The sequence below is a fragment of the Nyctereutes procyonoides genome, unplaced genomic scaffold (genome assembly GCF_905146905.1).
Source record: "Nyctereutes procyonoides isolate TBG_1078 unplaced genomic scaffold, NYPRO_anot_genome, whole genome shotgun sequence".
In the NCBI taxonomy this organism is placed as follows: Eukaryota; Metazoa; Chordata; class Mammalia; order Carnivora; family Canidae; genus Nyctereutes; species Nyctereutes procyonoides.
This window is the reverse complement of record NW_026575152.1, coordinates 3,773,716-3,794,719: the sequence shown is the minus strand read 5'-3', so window position 1 is coordinate 3,794,719 and position 21,004 is coordinate 3,773,716. Positions and strand designations below refer to the sequence as shown.

General features: G+C 36.2%; 1 long non-coding RNA gene across 1 annotated transcript; it reads right to left on the bottom strand.

Annotated features, from left to right (window-relative positions):
• Positions 1–354: 354 nt before the first annotated feature.
• LOC129501930 (uncharacterized) lies at positions 355–19,536 on the bottom strand. Its single transcript, XR_008662855.1, has 3 exons — positions 19,459–19,536; positions 9,337–9,404; positions 355–1,116 (listed from the first exon to the last, which is right to left on the bottom strand). It is a non-coding gene; the product is annotated as an uncharacterized LOC129501930 (long non-coding RNA).
• Between the last annotated feature and the right edge of the window lie 1,468 nt (positions 19,537–21,004).

Sequence of the window (21,004 nt, the reverse complement as noted above, 5' to 3'; positions counted from 1 at the left end):
TCTCTTACACCTGGCTGCTGTGAAGACTTATGGAATAACATATGCCAGCTCCTTTTCCGTTTTAACTAAAACATACTCCATCTACTGCTTCTCAACTTTTACCTCTAGTACCTTCCATGAAGGCTGGGAAAAAAGAGGCAAAGACACTTCCAGGAAAAGTGATTATTTTCCTTTCAAATATTTGTGCCTGATTATAAATTCTGTACAGCTAATTCTAACTGACAGAAAACAGAAAAATACTATAAGTATACAATTTAGAAAGAAATACAAAAAGATATTTATGGAAATTGTTAATATTACTATCATTATTAATAGCTGTAATTATATTCTGCTTAAGGCAAGTAATGACTCAAATGCAAATAATCGGCTCTTCCTCCACACATACCCACATACATACATACCAAGTTGTCTTCACAGGGTGACCTCAACCTCAGCCTTTGCAGGGGTAGAAAACATTTATTTCTTCTACCTTCTTTGGCTGGTCTAATAATTAAAATTATGTAAGACAGATTAATAGAAGAACAAGAGACAAAGACCCAGTGGAACTGAGAAACTCCCAAAATTGCCAAAGCCATCATCTTATATTATCTTCATCTAAAGACAAAAGAAGATGTTAGGGGTGGGGAGTAGGTTATGTGAGGTTACCAGGAAAAGCACAGTAAATAAAGATTATGTTGTCACTCAGATATAAGCCCTTGCCTTCGTCACTGATAAGAGTTTCTAAAGATTTGGTCATTCCCCCTCTTCCTGGCACAGTATTAGGTACATGCTTATAAATGAAGATTTCCCTTATCAAAAGGGTAACTTCTACTCAGTTTTTAGAGCTTCACCAGTGTCTTCTGTTTCTTCAGTTTAAAATAATCAATATGCCAAAGAGGCTTATCTTGAGATGACAAAATCTTCTCCCTTTCAGTTCCTCTTTTGGAATTTCAAAAAAGAAATTTCACAATCCAGAAGCATAGTTGATAGATTGCTCCATACCTCAATGAAGTAGTCTTATTCTGGAGAATGGGTCAGGTCAGTTCAGTTAAACAGTCGTGTCTCATTTCAGGAGGCGGTCCCAAAGTCAGGCTATATTGTGAAAGCAAGCCATCCGGGATTTAACAAGAAGTATTTCTATGGAAACAAAAGAAAAACAGAAGTTAATGTTTAGAGCATATTATAAACCCAGTGTCTGAGTCATGAGAACTGCCAGTTGAGGAAACTTCTAGATGTCTGCTTCAAAGTATCTTCAAATGCAGTGAGAGGAGGCAATGGCAATCTGACAGAACTTCCTGCTTTGCCATTTGAATGGCTCTGATGAAAAAAAAAAATGAATGGCTCTGATGATATCAAGGGGCCTACCAGTCAACTTTCTGAGTGGCTCATACAGCAAAAGATGGTCTAACTATGAGCCCCTGTGGTGAGTTACCAAGTGTTCTAGCCAGTTTGCAGGGCTTCAGGAAAAGGCAGTTTAATTTCTCAGTGATTGCAAGGCAGAAGAGGAGGAGAAAATTGAAGTGCTAGTTTGGAGATTTGTAGGCATATGAGGAAACTAGAAGAATTTAGATTCCTATCCAGTTTATAAAGAACAAAACCAGGCAACCTGGGTGGCTCAGCAGTTTAGCGCCGCCTTCAGGCCCAGGGTGTGATCCTGGGGACCCAGGATCGAGTCCCACATCAGGCTCCCTGCATGGAGCTTGCTTCTCCTTCCACCTGTGTCTCTACCTCTCTCTCTCTCTCTCTGTTTCTCATGAATGAATAAATAAAATCTTAAAAAAAAAACCGAAACAAAACAAAACAAAAAAAACCTCAAAGATAAATTAGCATGAATAGAAAAACAGGACTAGAATCTGTATCCACATAAGCATTGTAGTTTTTTACTGAAGCAGGATTTTTCTATCATCCTCATTTTTACCAAAGGCAATTATAAGTAAAACTAATTTGTTTGCAAAATATATCTAGTCTCTGGACACCTGGTGGCTCAGTAGTTGAGCATCTACCTTTGCTCAGGTCATGATCTCAAGGTCCTGGGATCAAGTTCTGCATCAGGCTCCTGGGAGGGAGGCTGCTTCTCCCTCTGTCTATGTCTCTGCCTCTCTCTTTCTGTGTCTCTCATGAATAAATAAATAAAATGTTTAAAAAATGTCTAGTTTCAATAGATTTGTCCTAAAGGTAGGTAGGTAGGTAGATAGATAGATAGATAGATAGATAGATTTGGCCTGATTATTTACATAAGTGCAGCAAGAATAGTGATTGATCATATAGGCTCCTTTAAATCTGCTTTATTGAAACTTTTCATTAAAAACCTCAATAGGATTTTTAAAAGCCCCTAAGTCTAGGAAACCAAGCCAAAGACTTGCTATCAGACCAGCCTGAAATACTTAATAGATTGCAGTGACTTCCTTTCTTCTCAGGGTCCCCAAAATATCCTATAAGTTTCCTACACCTGCCAGGAAGCGACCTTAGTTACTTACCTGGTAAGGCTGTTGGGAACCCAGTAGGCAAGGTGCCTGGTTGTATGTCCAAGGGGCTTTATTGGCTCCATTAAGTCAATCTTAGTTCCTTAAAGCTGTCTGGGATATCTGATTTTTTATTTATTTATTTATTTATTTATTTATTTATTTATTTATTTATTTGAGAGAGAGAGAGAGAGAGAGAGAAAGACAGAGAGAGAAGCAGGCTCCATGCACCGGGAACCCGACGTGGGACCTGATCCCAGGTCTCCAGGATCGCGCCCTGGGCCAAAGGCAGGCACCAAACCGCTGCGCCACCCAGGGATCCCCCTGGGATATCTGATTTTATGCACATTCTCAAATCTGACACTCTAGTCAAAGCCTTGATAATATAATCAGTTTCTATCCTATTACAAGACCAGATTTTTATTAAATTTATGAAAATAAATATATTACCATGAAAATAAGAATGCTCATTGAGAGTTTCAGAATTCAGGTGGGATTAGGCAGGAAGAAAAAGATAAATATTTCATCTTTGTTCACAAAGCTAGATTTTACCAAATTGCTCTAAGTCATATAGGTAGCTTAAGAGAAAAGAGAAAAGAGAAAATTCCCTTCTAAACCTGGAAAAATAAAACATTAAAAAATTCAGCAGTGTTTCAAAAAAAAAGTCATAACAATTATAATCACCATTAGTTTATTCAGTCCCATGTAGTTAATTCTTGTTGATCTTGATCTCTTGTTAGCAGTTTTATAAATCCAGTTTTTCCATTATAGTCTTACTCAGTTTAATGGTCTAATCTTAAAAGTTATCAGAAACTTGTACTCAGTGTTCTTTCCTTGAGTCACACTAAAGATGAAGCATTTTTCCAATTGGTATAAACCAATAAATTGTTTAATGAACAAAAGACTTAAAACAACCATGGTAAAGATCTCATGAGAGTTCATTATAATGCAATTAACAATGAAAATTGCTTTTTTCTGTGACACTCTACTTCAAGACAATAGCTAGAATTATATGTAAAAATATTTTACCGGGACATATCAGATTTCTAGGAATTTCACAAGTCCTAGAACACATATTAATAACATTTCACCCATACAATATCATCTAAGGCTTATCATCACTTATTAGACAATGCTTCCCAAGTAATTTACCATTAATCTAATTGTGTAATAGCACTCTTTTCATGGGGAGACAGTACAAATATTTTCAGATGTTCCAATGACCCTCTGGGATATCCCAAAGTTAGTTTGAGGTCAAAAAGTCTTCATTTAGAATTTGATCTGTGGGGCAGCCCTGATGGCCCAGTGGTTTAGTGCTGCCTTTGGCTGGGGGTGTGATCCTGGAGACCTGGGATCAAGTCTGGTGTTGGGCTCCCTGCACAGAGCCTGCTTCTCCCTCTGCCTGTGTCTCTGCCTCTTTCTCTCTCTCTCTCTGTGTGTCTCTCATGAATAAATAAATAAAATCTTAAAAAAAAAAAAAGAATTTGATCTGGGGAAGTTTGTCAAAAGCATCAAAAGGTTTGAACATTTAACTAAATAAGATCAAAGATCATTATGAAGCATTACTTATTTATTTAAACAAAGTAACAGGAAAAGATTTCAAAGGCAAATACATAGGTCACATAATGGTGAGCAAAACATAACTTTTTTAATATTAAGAAGATTCAGTTTCCTTAAGTAAACAAAGACCTGATGAGAAAGAGCACAGGATATCATTTTGATAAATCACCAAACCTTTGCTTTCCAGGAAGATTATTTAAAAGATAAAGGAAAATGTTTCATAATCTCTTATCAGTTATAGACCAATAATCCAAGAAAACTGTCCTTTTCAGCAGATGAAAGAAAATCAAGGCTTAGTTTTCTGTAAGTACATGATTGCTTTTAAAGATTTATCTACGTATTTTAGCAAGAGAGAGAGAGAGAGAGCAGGGAAGGGGCAGAGGGAGAGGGAAAGATAATCAGAGAATCTCAAACAGACTCTCCACTGAGTGGAGAGCCAGAGTTGGGACCTCTCTTACAACCCTGAGATCATGACCTGAACCAAAATCAAGATTTGGATGCTTAACCCACTGAGCCACCCAGGCATCCCAGTATGTGATTACTTTTAAGGCTTAATTTTATAACTCATAACAAGCTCCTTCAATTTTAGTCAAATTGACTACACAAGGTAAGGTTCTCTCTCTTTCTTTTCTCAATTTTCTATTTAATTTTGTTCTCTATCTCTTCTTTTCCATTCTGCAACAAACAGTTTTACTTTAAGAAAAATGCAGGTGGGATCCCTGGGTGGCGCAGCGGTTTGGCGCCTGCCTTTGGCCCAGGGCGCGATCCTGGGGACCCGGGATCGGGTCCCACGTCGGGCTCCCGGTGCGTGGAGCCTGCTTCTCCCTCTGTGTCTCTGCCTCTCTCTCTCTCTCTGTGACTATCATAAATGAGGAAAAAAATAAAAATAAAAATAAAAAAATAAAAAAAAAGAAAAATGCAGGTAGCCCGGGTGGCTCAGTGGCCTTCAGCCCAGGGCCTGATCCTGGAGACCTGGGATCGAGTCCCATTTCAGGCTCCCTGCCTAGAGCCTGCTTCTCCCTCTGCCTGTGTCTCTGCCTCTCTTTCTCTCTCTCTCTCTCTCTCTGGGTCTCTCATAATAAATAAATAAAATCTTTAAAAAGAAAAAAAAAAAAAAGACAAATTCACTTTTCTTTTCTCCTTAACAAAAATGCATCTCCATACCTCATACCTTTCCTTAGCCAAAAACATATCCTTTCCCTACATATCTAGTTGTTTCCATTATTACTGCTAGTAGTTTTAAATACGTGTTAATTAGTACCTTAACCCTTAAAAACTTTAAATTTTAGTGAAACTAAGAAGTAAACAATTGTGGGGGCACCTGGATGGCTCAGTCAGTGGAACAGGAGTCTCTGATCTCAGAGTTGTGAGTTCAAGCCCCATGTTGAATATAGAGAACTTAAAAATAAAACCTTAAAAACAGAAAAGAAGAAGAAGTAAGCAATTGTGAATTGTCTGTTACACCAGCATTCTTTAGATTGGCAAATTTATTAATATATATTGTAATTTCTGGAAACATGTACTCTTTTTAATAGCATATTTCAATGTGGCACAAGTCATGTCTACTAACAGGCACAAATTTATCTTTAGTTCCTTTGCAATAGGAAGCCAAAAGTACATAAATCTATGTTCAGTAATTAATGTTTCACTATTTTATCTTATTTGGAAATAATTTTAGATATTCAATAAATTTCCAATATTTAACTTATTAGCAAAACTCCAAAGTTTCAAGTTACCAGAAAGATTTTGGAAGCAATTTGTAAGTACATATACTAATAAATATAATTATTGCTTAAAAATTAGTCTAAAAATTCTTATTCCAGTTACATCTATTGTAAGCATTTGCTCCCAACAATTATATTTAGATTACTCATGAAAATTTTGTGAAACTTTTGAAAGTCAGCCACCATCCCAAGCTATTTTTCTTGCTGACCAATTTTTTAAAGAGATTTAACATGGATTTATGTGATCTTTAGTAAGCCTAGGTAGAATAAAAGTTTATATTTAATTATGAGAGCTCTAAAGACATGTCTATTTTAATTAAACTTAACAAACTTAAACTAGTTTCAATACCAAATAATATCTGAGATCACACGAACCTGAAAAGAGTTTGGGTTAGTGTCTATTATATTTTTGAGAATTTTTATGAATACTAAGTTGATATAAGTGCTTGATTGTTTAAAGCAATTAAAAGGCTCTGTACAAATTAATTTTAGAGGGATCCCTGGGTGGCGCAGCGGTTTAGCGCCTGCCTTTGGCCCAGGGCGCGATCCTGGAGACCCGGGATCGAATCCCACGTCGGGCTCCCAGTGTATGGAGCCTGCTTCTCCCTCTGCCTGTGTCTCTGCCTCTCTCTCTCTGTGACTATCATAAATAAATAAAAAAAAAATTAAAAAAAAAAAACAAATTAATTTTAGAGGTAGAAAAATAACACACATTTGTAACATACATATATCGACACACATAAACATACAGATAAACATAGAGACCATATAGTTACTAATATATGTGGAGAAGATGTTTAAGATTTCTATTTGTACTTGACAAGTAATCTTAAGGAAGCCATGGTCTAGAGTTTTTGAAAGAGAACCTTTCCAGCACTTCTACTTTAAAAAGGCCCCTTTATTAGCCTAACTTTTGTTTTCCTTGTGATGAAAAACTTCTCCCTAAAGTTTGCATTTCAAAAAATGGTTCTTAGGTCCTAGAGCCAGAGGTTAAAAGAATCTATATCACAAAGACACAGACACATTATCCAAGTTTTCTCTAAGGAGTTTTGTGGTACATTTACAATCATACTTTCAATTTCCTGATTTTTCACAGTATCTACAAATGTCTAGAGGCAAATAGGAAACGGTGTGAAGGGACAGAGTTGCTTTCAGAGTTACACTTTTATTTTTCTAAAAAGTTGTAAATCAAGAGTTGTTACTTATTTTGTCAGCATTCCTATAAACTATCTTCAAAGAACTGGGCAGCTTTTTCCATTATAATACTTAGAGACTGATTTGTCAACTTAACCAACCTATTTTAAAGTTGCCTTTTTATATCAGGGAGAAATTTTCCAGCTAAGATAGAAACCAAGAGATTTCTGTATTCTACTGTCCAAGAGACATAAACTCTTTGGATGGGGGTCTAGGATATAACTGCAAAGGATATTGCATAGGAAGGTCTGAAAGTAACAGAGCCTGATACGGTATCCCACAAAATGAGCCTTATTGTTTATCCTGATATGTTTGCTAAATGTACTTCCTGGCTTTTAGCATTTACCTGAGTAATCTGTATATACTGAGCCTAGAGATTAGGCTGGAGTGCTCTCAGTAAATCCTGTAGGGAAAAAAGGAAGCTAAAACAGGCAGATGGAGCTAGATTTTGAGAAGGGGAATTTGTGTTGACTATGGACATTAATTTTTGTTCTAATTTCTATTTTTTCATTTTATTAAATCAGCCCCTAAGGCTAACCATTATAGTTCTTCATATCCACTTTTGAACTTGATCTTTCCATAGGTACTAATAAGACACTTGCTTAGGATCAGAATGGTCTAAACTTTTTTTTTTTCTTTTAAATATAGCCAATTCAAAGGATCTATCATCTGGCCATTGACAAGTAGGATTTTTTTTTTTAAGATTTTATTTATTTATTCATGAGACACACACACACACACACACAGAGAGAGAGAGAGAGAGAGAGAGAGAGAGAGAGAGAGGCACAGATGCCCAGAGGGAGAAGCAGGCTCCATGCAGGGAGCTCAATATGGGACTCCATCTTGGGTCTCCAGGATCATGCCCTGGGCTGAAGGTGGCTCTAAACCGCTGAGCCACTGGGGCTGCCCAACAAGCAGGATATTATATTACTCTCAATAGCAATTCAAACCACGAACATAAGAGTGGTTCCAAGAGAGGGTGCAAAAGATGCATCCCTCACAAGATCAGGAAAGTTCACACCCAGAGTTTGCCTAGTCACCAGCTAGACCCCAATACCAGGCCTTTACTGCTCACCTACTTGTACTCACAGACCTTTGTCCCACATTTTTCCTTAAGCTCTTCTTTCCAGTTTATCTCTCAATTTAGGCAAACGGAAAGTGAAACCACCCCTCAAGCAATAGCAATTGCCCTGACAAAAACTCCAGCTGGCCCAGACCACCCAGACCAGTTTGAATGTAACCAGCACCCTTCCTCCAACACACACCTGTGAAGATGGACCATGGAATGACCTCTAGAATGACCAAGAACTATCTTTACCTCATTATAATACTAAAAATCTCTACCCAAGGAGGAGCACAAGCCTCCTTGTGCATGGAGGTACGATGTATGCATAGGCATGTTTCTTTAAGGTGTAAGTGGGACCTTATGCCTGCTCCTGTGTAAATAGTCATCCTAACCCTAAATAAAAGGAATCTATTCATCCTTGTCAGGGACTCACAACTTTGGAAATTATTCCCTGTGATCTCCTCCTCATTTGCTGCAGATAAAGTTTCTTTTAGGCAAAAACTCACATGGTATAGTTTCTGTGATTCAACAAGGAGTGAAGTTATGTGGTTCAGTTATAGCCAGAGAAACCAAAGGCCTCTGGTAAGAGTGGTGTAATGCAAACGCTGTCTCTGATTTCCTGTAAGGACGTGAGACACCTCCAGTCACTGACCTGCTAATCTGTGATACTGAGCAGGGGCTACTGGGATGGGACTTTTCCAATTCTAACAAGACAACAAAAGTTGAGACAACAAAAGCCCTTTAAGGACCAAGACACCTTAAGACAAACTCCCCTGAGAGCTAGCACAGCAGGACAAAGAGAATGCTGCTCACTTTGTGTCTCAGAATCCCAAGTCTATTCAACTGGCCACTAGATTCATGCCATTATGTGCACCTTCTGGATGTCAGAGGCCAGAGAGAATATGCTTACTATTTTACAAAGCTGAGATCTCAAGGCATAGAACAAGATGAAAGAGACAGAAGAGAACAATGATCGTCTTTGGGAAGAAAGGGATCAATATAGAACAAATTCTTACCAAGGTCCCTATACATAAGAAACTAGTTCACACAAATAAATTTCTGCTAATCTAAATTTAGAAAAGGAAAAAAAAAAGAGGGAAGTCCAGGTGGCTCAGTGGTTTAGCACCGCCTTCAGCCCAGGGTGTGATCCTGGAGACCCAGGATCGAGTTCCACGTCGGGCTCCCTGCGTGGAGCCTGTTTCTTCCTCTGCTTGTGTTTCTGCCTCTCTCTCTCTGTGTCTCTCATGAATAAATAAAGAAAATCTTAAAAAAAAAAAAAAAGAAAAGGAAAAAAAGAGACTCTCACTTTCACTGGACTCTGCAGAGAGAAATCCACGGTAAGAATTCTTACCTTCTGCTAGCTTTTTGTCAGAGTTCCTAGGAGGAAAAGCTTTCCTTATCCCCTTCCAGGTTCTTTGGCTGTTCAAATAATTAAATTGATATTAGATATACAGAAGAAAGACAAAACTTTAATAACATATATACTTTCTACATCCAGAGGAAAGACCCAGGAAAACTGAGAAACTCTCCAAAATGGCCAAAACCATCACCTTCAATACTGATTTCATCTAAAGACAAAAGATGGCGCGGGGGGGGGGGGGGGGGGGAGTCAGATTTAAGTCTTTGCCTTCTCCCTTGATAAGAGTTTTTAGAAATTGAGTCAACCTCCTTTTCTAGTTACAGTTAGTGAGACACCCTTATAAACAGAGATTTTTCCTTATCAATGTAAACATCTCTTATAAAAGAGCTTATAAGATCAAGGGACACGTGGGTGGTTGAGTGTCTGCCTTTGGCTCAGGGGGTCCTGGGACTGAGTCCTGCATTGGGCTCCCTGTGGGGAGTCTGCTTCTCCCTCAGCCTGTGTCTCTGCCTCTCTCCCTCTCTCTCTCTCATGAATAAATAAATAAAATCTTAAAAAAAATGTAACATCAAAAAAAGAGAGGAACTTCTATTCGGTTGTCCGAGTTTCACCGTGTCTCTTGTTTCTTAAAAACAACCCATTTAGAATAAGCAATATGCCAAAGAAAATCTGCTCTCCTTTACCTTCTAGGAAACAAATTAGATGTTGATTGTTAAACAGGTCTAATTCAAGTTCAACCAAAACCATTAGCACTAATGGAAAAAGAGTTTAGGAATCTTTATTATTAAAGGAACTTTCTGCTTTTTTCAGAATGTGCACATATCTTTACCAGACTAGAAAAGGATGAACTGACATCATATATATATTGGGGGAAAAAAAAATGGAAACCACTTAATATTACACTTGTATTTTCAGTGATACATTTATTGTGGCATTTGTCATAGCCACAAATGTGATCTATGTTTTCATCATGAATGTCTTTTCCTTAAGCTTTTATATTTTAAAAATTATTTTAATATTTTAGCTTTAATTTTGATGAAATTTCAACTCAATACCATGATGGTATGTTAATTACAAATTCTTTTTGAAGGCAGCTGCTTACTTCTCTGCAATTTGTAGCCTTTTAAACCTACTCAGATCAGCTTTGAAATATATAGTTATGCAGCTTAAAAGTCATTTGTAATGATCATATTTCTAAGATAATCTTGTATTTTAGACATGAATGCAGTAAAATCAAACTACATCACTAATATTATTTGGGGTGAATTTCAAAAGGCTACATTACTCATTCAATGTTTTACTTTAATATAGTAATCATACAGATCACACAAAGAATTTTTTTCCTGGAGGCCAGTCTTAAGTTCAACAGCTAGGAATATTAAAAAGCTATTGGGGGTTGGAGGGAGGGCCAGATATATGGAGAGAATATTGGACTGAACAGAAGCTCAAGCAGAGAGAAAAACACCTCCTGTGTATAGCAAATAAACAGTGCATGATCTCATTTGTACCTCAAGACAAGCTACTAAGACCTCTATTGAATAGACAATGAAGGACTTTAACTGTAATGCTATGGAATTCACTGTGGCCATTTTACTATTTGGGGCAATTTGGAGTAAATATATATACATATATAAAAAAATAGAAGCATTTCTACATGTATTGTGTTAGTATGGGTGAAACAGCTGTCATTTAAGATAGGGAGCTTTAAGCAAAGTATAGTGATATGTGATAAAAGAATTATCTTTTTCTATTGGCTTCAAATAGAGTCAAAAGCCTTTATCTATGATAAGCAGATTTTTAAATAAAGAGTTATGAAAATGAAGGCATATGTAGGAAGCATTTTCTTTTAGATCCCTTTTCACTGTTTCAAATTGGCTTTTATTTTCCAGTCATTTCTATGATATTTACATTCAGGTAGCTGAATCAGCAAATGGGTTATTAGAACAGACTAGTAATGGAAATGATTTCTTCAGGGTCCCTGGCAGTAAAAGCTTCAGTAAAGTGGTACAATGCTAAATGATTTGCATGCTGGTGGGCTGAAGATACTACAGCCCTGTGTTCTTTTCCCCCACTTCCCACTTTGGTTACTGCAGATGGAAATAGGCTCTCTGAAACTTACAACTGAGATAGAGAATTATTGGTTTTCAAATAAACGCTTTAAGTTTTATGGAATAATATTTTCTTTAAAAAAACGAGAATATTTTCCTCTAACATATACATTATATTTAATTATATTTTTAATTTTGTTAATAATGTCAGAGCACACCATGGACATATCCTGGGATATTGTAAATATCTTGGAGTAAAAAAGAAATGTTTTTGTTCTAACATCAAGAATAAATACGTCAATTAAGTGGAAATTGGTTAATAATCCAGAAAAGGAAAAACAAATGGAAGCATAAGATAATTTGAGCATTATTTTCCTCCTAAACCACTAAGGTCCAAACACATTGGCCTAGTTTTTAATCCTCCTACCTAGGAATACAGCAAACTTGTTCTTACCTTAATATCTTTGAGCTGGCTGTAGCCGGCTCCTCCTAGTTAATTCATCCTAATTTAAATATACTTTCAAAGAGAGTCCTCTCTTGACACACCCAAACCAAAGAAGTCAGCCAATCACTACACAGAGTGTCATTTTGATTTCTTGTTCTCATAGCATTTAATCATTTCATGAAATTTTCTTCTGTATCTATTTACCCATTTGTTATCTTTTTGCTTTCCTGCCTTTTTACCTACTAGAAAATAAACTGCAGGAAAGCAAGAATCCCGCCTTCCTTGTCTACTGTTTTATATCTAGCCTGGTCTTAGGATAGTGATTGACAAATCTTGAGTGTTCCATGAATATTTGTTGACTACTTGGAAACATGTTACTTCTTAGTAAATATTATGCTTAGAAAATAAAGCTAGCAATATTCTGGCCAATTCCAAAAAATGTAATTCATGTTTTCAATGCTTATTTCAATTACAGATGGTAATTTGGAGTTATTTTTATATGCATTTAGTTGCACAGTAAGTTGGAAGAATTTATATATTCACTGATTTAGCAGTATGGCTTTGGTGCAAATTAATAGCAATAGATACCATATACTGAATACTTATGCAGGTTCTGTGATGAACATTTCTTATTAATTCCCTCAAACACCCAAAGATAGTAACTACTATTACTACCATAATTTCATATATGGGGGAATTAAGAACTAGAAAAATTAAGTAACTTACCCAAAGTTTCTCCACTAGTAAAATGTGGAGTAAGGGATGATGTCAGTTCTGTCCAACCTGCAAAGCCAGTGATCTTAATTGCTACATTTTATGTGCTCTTATTGCATAAGTTGTTATATCTATATGTTTTTCTTATTTGCACTATAGGACCATATTTTTCTTTTTTTTATAAGATGTATCTTCTATTTAAGCAACAATCAGTTGTATGATTCCCCCCCTACTTTTTAGTTTTTGTTACTGTTTTGTTGGTTTTTTTTTTTTTTTGAAGTAGAGATGTGCACTATCTCAGCATACTTTTTCTCTTTCAACCAAGCCTAGTCTATGAATATAGAAGATTGTGAAGGAAAAGAATTCAAATGGTGACCCTACTACTATGATGCCATTAGCACACTGCCTAACTACCATTATATATTCCCTGAAAAACTCTGCCAGATGTATTATACCATCCTATGGACACTGGTCTAAAGATTTAGAAGTAGGTTTCCAGATGTTGGAAATAATGTATTCGAATGGTAGCTTAATTCTGAAAAATGAAGTTACATTTTTAACTCAATCAAAGAATTAGTTAAGAGTACAGTCCCTTTCTGCTTGGTTTATTTCAAAGTGTGCACATTTTGATTAAGACATTTGAAGAAATAACACAGTATCTACCATGTTAATAAGGCCTCCCTGGGAGGTAGCCATTGTGATTATGGTAAAGAAGAAAAAGAATAGGATTAGCAAGAAGAAGGGAGAAAAAAGAGAAGAAACTATTGAAGGTATAGAAAACAAAGGAGAGAGATTTTATTTACCTTTAAAAACATTTGCTTTGGACACCTGGGTGGCTCAGCAGTTGAGTGTCTGCCTTTGGCTCAGGGCATGATCCTGGGGTCCTGGATTGGAGTCCTGCATCAGGCTCCCTTTTGGGAGCCTGCTTCTCCTTCTGCTTGTGTCTCTGTCTCTGTCTGTCTCTCATGAATAAATAAATCTTTTTAAAAATGTTTTTTTTTTTTAAAGCAACGAATCCTTTCTTCTGAAAAGCATTGTATAGAGGTATTTGTATAGTGCTATATTTTCTGCAAAAAATTTAAATACTTGCAGCTCCTTGAATTAAATAGCTATAAACACCTTAACAATTTTAGCGGTTAAGAAAAAAATATTAGGTAGCTCTGTCTCTCAAAAATGTAAAGGTACTAATACTAGTCTATGAGTTTTACAGAGTATTGAGTAGAAGAATGTTTAGGGACATATGGGATCCCTGAGTGGCTCAGTGGTTTAGTGCCTGCCTTTGGCCCAGGGCGTGATCCTGGAGTCCAGGGATTGAGTCCTATGTGCAGGGATCGAGTCCCATGTTGGGCTTCCTGCATGGAGCCTGCTTCTCCCTCTGCCTGTGTTTCTGCTCCTCTATCTCTGTGTCTCTCATGAGTAAATAAATAAAATCTTAAAAAAAAGTTTAGGGACATAAATTCATGTAGATTGTTGAGGCATAACTTGCTATTGCCCTGAAGATGTAAAACCACTCTCTTTTTAAATTTGTTTTTGTTAATGAACATATATTTAACATGGTAGCACATTCTATATGCTTCAGCACTTATGTTTCCTTAAATTTTTTTTTCAAGTAGTTAGTGATGCTTTAGGCATACTTTTTCTAGAACGTTGACTATTAACACAATGAATAACAGATGCACCTTTATTAGAAGGAAAATACCAAATCGAATAGATAACATTAAAATCACATTCTCATGCTTTGATTTGGAAAAGCAGGTGAGTCATGTTATTGCAAATAATACAGTATTAATCTGGATATTATAAATACAAGGAAAATATGACTTTTTATAGGTAATCTAATCCTATAGCTATATGATCTGATTTTATCAACATGCAATATTTCTAAAAGATCTAAATTAAGGTGTAATCTGGGCAGCCCAGGTGGCTCAGCGGTTTATCGCCGCCTACAGCCCAGGGCGTGATCCTGGAGACCCCCACGTCAGGCTCCCTGCATGGAGCCTGCTTCTCCCTCTGCCTGTGTCTGCGCCTCTCTCTCTCTCTCTCTCTCTCGATTAAATAAATAAAACCTTTTTAAAAAAATAAATTAAGATGTAATCCTTAAAAATTTAGCTATAAATCATTTTTTGGCAGATCCTTGTTGCTTACAGTTAATGCTTATATGTGTTTACATCTATAAGACGTAGACCTTTAGCTATTTTGTAACTTTGCATCTAAATTTCAAAAAGTCCAATCATTCATCTTTCATTAGCTTGATCTTTAGGAAAAGAAATTTCAAGTGTGTACTTTCTCTAAGCAGTTAGCAACACCTTGACCTATATTTTGAGGCTGTCATTTATGCAGGATATGGATAAAAATAGAAATAACTCAAAAAATTTATGACATAAAAAATATTGAGTAAGATATGCACATTAGCATAATCATTTGAGTTCAGGAAGACCTGTGATTTAATTTAAACTTGTGATTATTCTTCTAGGCTATTTCTAATTGGTGTCTTCCCTAAGTAGTAGCCACAGGGTATGCACCAAACACAGAACTTAAACAACTTTTCCAATTACAATGCTCTTGCAAAACAATACATTATATTCTTTATTAAGGTATTTTAGTTTGAATACAGGACTTCAAAACAAAAAAAAATAATGTTTTTATGTCAACTAAATAAAAATAATAAATAAATTAGAACCTGACTAGAAAATTGACTTTTTCATCTCTTGAATTTTCCATTATGTCCATGTGAATCTAGAAAAACATTTAAGACTTTTTTTTTAAAAGATTTTATTTATTTATTCATGAGAGACACAGAGAGAGAGAGAGAAAGGCAGAGACACAGGCAGAGGGAGAAGCAGGCTCCACACACGGAGCCCGATGTGGGACTCGATCACAGGACTCCAGGATCACGTCCGGGGGCCAAAGGCAGGGGCTTAAACTGCTGAGCCACCCAAGGATCCCCCATTTAAGACTTTTGAATTAGCAATCCCATATTATTTTACTTCTAAGGATAAAAAAATAACATGTGTAGATTAAAAAATTTCATATATAGAATTGTTAATCCCTATATTGAAATTAACATAATACCATGTTAATTATAAGTGAATAAAATAGTTTCATAAATTCAGTGTTTGGTAAGACTGCCAAGCCCAAGATTATTTGAATACTAAAAAATCAACAAATATTTATTAAACCCAGAAAACAGAATAATATTTTCTTGCCACTTGTCTAATGAAATTTATATAATCAAGCAAGATATATATTTTAGAACATAAGCCAGATAGGAATCCTTCCCTGACAACCTATCCCTTAAGTTTGGATTATTTATACCTGTATTACATAATATTTAAAAATGTTTTGCCTTTATTGTAGCCCTTATCACACAGTTTAGTAATTATCTGTTCATTTATTCATCTTTCCTGTTAGATTATCAGATGTCTGGACTGTATCTTTTACTTCTCTTTTGCCATAGTTTAATGTTCGGCCTAGTGTATTGTCAATGCTTGATTAAAATTTGTGAATATTTATTATTCACCTTTGTCTAGCTCCTGGCACATAGTAGACACTCAATAAATATTTGTGGACTGAATGAATAAATGAACGACTGCCATCTGCTTTTAGAATCACTGTGAGGACACATTTCTCAATTACCACATGCTTCATAAATACTGAAATTATAAAAGAATTATATAAAAACTTTTCAAAAAGCTTATGCAAAATGGCAAGAATTTGCTTTTGTTTTTCAGAAAAGTCAGTGAAGAAAGGGTTGAAGCCTTCTTATCCCCTTGTTGCACTTTTTGTATGTGCTTCCGTCATTGAATATATGGTCTTGTGCTATTATTCAGTGATTCATTATTCATTTAGCAGATATTACTGAGGATCACTATGTACAAGGCACTGCTCTAGGCACAGTGAGTACAGAAACATTCCTGGCCTCATTATCTTTTATGTTAGTGGGGAAAATGGACAATAAACAAGAATAAATGCATACAATACAGTATTTTAGAATGAGAGAAATGCTAAGAAAAATAAAAACAGGTAAGGGGGCTCAGAAGTGGATGTTAGCAAGTGGTGGAATTTCTATTTTAGATACAACAGCCAGTGATGGCTTCACTGAAATTATGTTTGAGCAAAGTCTGAAAGAAAGTGAAGTAAGAAGGGGACTCCTGCATGTATCCAGAAATTAAATTCACAGAAGGAAATGCAACAGCATATAGCGGTGGTGATGTGGGAGGGGAATTATGAAATGTAGGGCCTGTAGACTTTTCTCACAATTTTTACTCTCATTGAGGTAAAATGCCATTGGAGAATTTTGAGCAGAAGAGTGGCATGATCTGACTTAAATTTTACCATGATAATGCTGCCTACTGTGTTGAAAATATTACTGTGAGGGACAGAGGTGTATGTAGAGATCAGTTAGAATGCTATCACAATAACCCAGGTGAAAGATGATGGTGGCTTAAACTAGGTCATAGCAGTGGAAGTTTAGAGAAGTGATTGAATACTCTATATAATGTGAAGATAATGCAAACAGGATTTGCTGACACATTAGCTGTGTATTATAAAGGAAAAAGAGAAACTAAGAATGACCCAAAGGTCTTTAACACAAACAACCAGAAGAATAGAGCAGATATTGAGATAGGGAAGACCACCTCAACAGGTGTTGAGAAGAATCCAGAAGGCTTCTATATAGAGGTAGGAATGCTAAGGAGGTAGGTAGAAATGAATTAGTAGTTCAGGGCTGGAGATGGAAACTTGGATGTCATAAGCATTCAGAAGGCACCAAAATTCCTTGAGCACGCATTATTTTGCTTCAGCTGAGCACTGGGGATATAATGAGGAGTAAGTCAGTCATAAGCTGACCATTGGCTTATGTCTACTGGCAGAGTTTTCTCTGGTTGGGGGAGGAAGAGAAACTTGAAGATTGAAGCATGAGAAAGATTCAAAGCTACTGTTACTGGCTTGAAGAAGGAAGCAGCCATGTGTCGAGGAAACAGAGACCTTTGAACTAAACTCTAAGGTCTGAATTTTGCCAAAAACTAGAAAGAGTTTGGAAGCTCATTTGTACCCCAGAACCTTCAGATGAGAACTCAGTCTGGCTCACACCTTGATATCAGGCTTGTGATATCGAACAGAGAACTAGCCACATCTTTTAAGAATCTGATCCACAGAACTGTGATCTAATAAATTGACTTTTATTTTAAGCCACTATGTTTGTGGCAGATTCATTATGCAGCAGTGAAAAAATTATTACAGCTCAGCTTGTCTTTGGTCTACATGGATGGCTGGAGTGGTTAGATTTGGAGCTGGAAGGTCTACTTCCAAGATGGCTCACTTATGTGGCTTGCAAATTGGTACTGGGTACATGTGGAGTATGTGGAGTCTGTCTGATGTTGTTGAGGGGTGAAGGCATCAATTCTTCTCTATGTGGTCCCCTACATAGTTTCTATAGCAAGTGACTAGGTTCCAAGAGCAATTGTCCCAAGAGAACAAGCAAAAAGTGACTGACAAGTGATTGATTTTATGACTTAACCTAGGAAATTACATAACATTATTTTCACCATATTCTATTGGTGGAGGCAGTCACAAAAGTCTGCTCAGGTTTAAGAAGGGACATAATCCTTACCTCTCAGTCAGAATGGTTTCAACATCTCATTGTAAGAAGCACACATGGGATAGGATATTTTGTGACAGCTATACTTGAAACAACTACATGGTGATTTAATAACTCATTCCTACCTCAATACCCAACTTGTTGGTTAAAATGTTAACATTTGGAGGAAAAGTTGGAAGTGAAGAGAGTGCAAAATAAAGCATTTTTACACCCCAGTAGTAGGTTTAGAATGCAAATGGGTTTGGTTATATAATATACATGCACATAGTAAGTTCCATAATGATAAAGGTCAAGAATACTTGCTATCTTTGACATCAACTTAAATTTCTAGATAACATCCAAGAGGTTGAACATGGGAACTGAAAATTAATCTTATTTAGGTTTATTTTTTCCAGAAAGTGAATAAAATTCATTTATTCACATAATATAATGGCAAGTTAAATATTACAATAATAAAATTAGTCCTTAGCAGATCTAGACTGCATTAAAATATACAAATTATTTCTCTTCATATTCTACATTTTGATGATTAAAAATAATTGAATCTCATTACTGAGTGTACCAGACATAAGGGAAAAACACTTTAATTCATGGTAGCATGTGCAGTCATTACTGAAGTAAAAATTTTTAGTCAAACAATGTATAGATTTGGCAAAATAAAAATGACTTTCATTTTTGCATAATTTCATATGTCTAGAATTCCACAATATAAGAGTAGCTTTATACAAATGACAAAAACTAGGAAATGCATTTTTCACATTTTAATTACAATTCACATGTCTGTATCTCCTGCTGTGATGTTTTGTTAAAAAGAGATCTCATTTGTGAAACTGCCAGTGTAGAAACTGACAGATGGTAAGACCAGTTTCCAACCTGCTTAAGTACTGGTTTAATATGGTTTAGATTATTTTATTTGCATTGCCTATTTTTACTACATACCTAAGTAGTACAAAAGTACTATCACAGCTTTGTTTCGGTTCTTCTATTATTACTATTAGATCTATTTATAGAACTTATAGATTTATTGTTATAGATTCAGCTTTTTATCAACACACTATTTTAAGAGATGATTTAACTGATTATTTTTCTAAAAAATGTATCAGGTTCTATTTCTTTTAATGAAATCCCAACAAACACATAGATGCCTGGGGATAATCATAACAAAACAATTCCAAAGTTCAAGAAAAAAATCACTTTGATAGATGTAACCCATAGAGACATCAACAAATGAACCAATTAATTGGGTTAAATATTTTTTTGTAATATTGCAATCAGAAAAAAAAAAAGTATCTGAATGTGAAAATTACCTCATGCGAAGGTGAGAGATCCTGAGGTTGTTTTCCAAAAGGCCTCATTAATCACATCTGGATATAAAAATAAAAAGAAGGAAATTATATGAAAGGAAAAATTTCTACTGGTAAATTTTCTTATAAAAATACCCTTGGTTTTATGTTGATAAACATTATTTTTAATACAGTTTACTTCCCTTAGAAAATAGAGGCATAAATTCAGAGAACATTAATGTTGATATCAGTTCTTTCCTCCTGTGACTGCAATTTTTAAAAAAGATTTTATTTATTTAAGAGAGAGAGAGAGAGAGAGAGAGAGAGAGAGAGAGAGAGGCAGAGACACAGGCAGAGGGAGAAGCAGGCTCCATGCAGGGAGCCTGACTTGGGACTTGATCCCAGGTCTCTAGGAACACACCCTGGGCTGAAGGTGGTGCTGAACCGCTGCGCCACTGGGGCTGCCCCAACTTCAAATTTTTTCAGCTTTCTAAACTGGATAGTTTCCTGGAAACTCAGGATTACCTCAGCTGCTGGGCAAGTGACGCTTCTCTACACCCCCTGCTTACCATCTCTGACCATTAAATGGGTTTAGAATTGTAAACCTGGGACATGGTAGCCCATGTTACAAGGACACTGGCATACATTCACCTGAAGTCTTGCTATGACATTTGTCTGTGGGTTGGATCCTTGGTGCCTGCATAGTTCCTAGATCAAAAAGCTCATTGCAGTGAGTATTAAGACACAATCATTTGGACTTAGCTTTTGCCAAGGATTCTCTTCTGAAATCCTGGTCAGTTGACCTGGCTGGCCTTTAGTGTTCTTCACAGAGCAAGATCATGAACAGAACCCACTCTTCTGCTATCAGGCTGTATTTCCGCCACACACACAAAAAAAGACGATTTGCCAGGTATGTGTCGCACCATTACCAATTTCTGAAAGATAGTTCTATCGACATACTTTTCTACCATGCTCTACCTGGAGGCTGCCCCAATTAATGCCATATTAAAATCGAGTTTTCCCTGTGCTTTGTCAATCCTTCTGTCTTCTCTCTTACACTTTCTCATCAGCGTTTGATCTTGAACCAAATGCAGGTTTCAGCCTCAATCTCCATTAAAGTCTTCTTGCTCTATGGTACTCATAATGCCACTTCCATGTTGCAACAGTGTCACAAAAGGATAATTTACCTTTTAGTAATATGAAAGAAATTCATAATGTTAATAACGAATTTACAATTAATTTTTAAAAAATTTCTTTTATCCAGACGCCTGGGTGGCTCAGCGGTTGAGTGTCTGCCTTTGTCCCGGGATCTGGGATCCAGTCCCACATTGGGCTTCCAGCATGGAGCCTGCTTCTTCCTCTGTCTGTCTGTCTGTCTGTCTCTCTCTCTCTGTGTCTCTCATGAATAAATAAATACAATCTTAAAAAAAAAAGTTTCTTTTACTCTATTAGGCTAAAGCGAGGAAAAGTGGCCTTTACCTTTCTTTCTTTCTTTCTTTCTTTCTTTCTTTCTTTCTTTCTTTCTTTCTTTCTTTCTTTCTTTCTTTCTTTCTTTCTTTCTTTCTTTCTT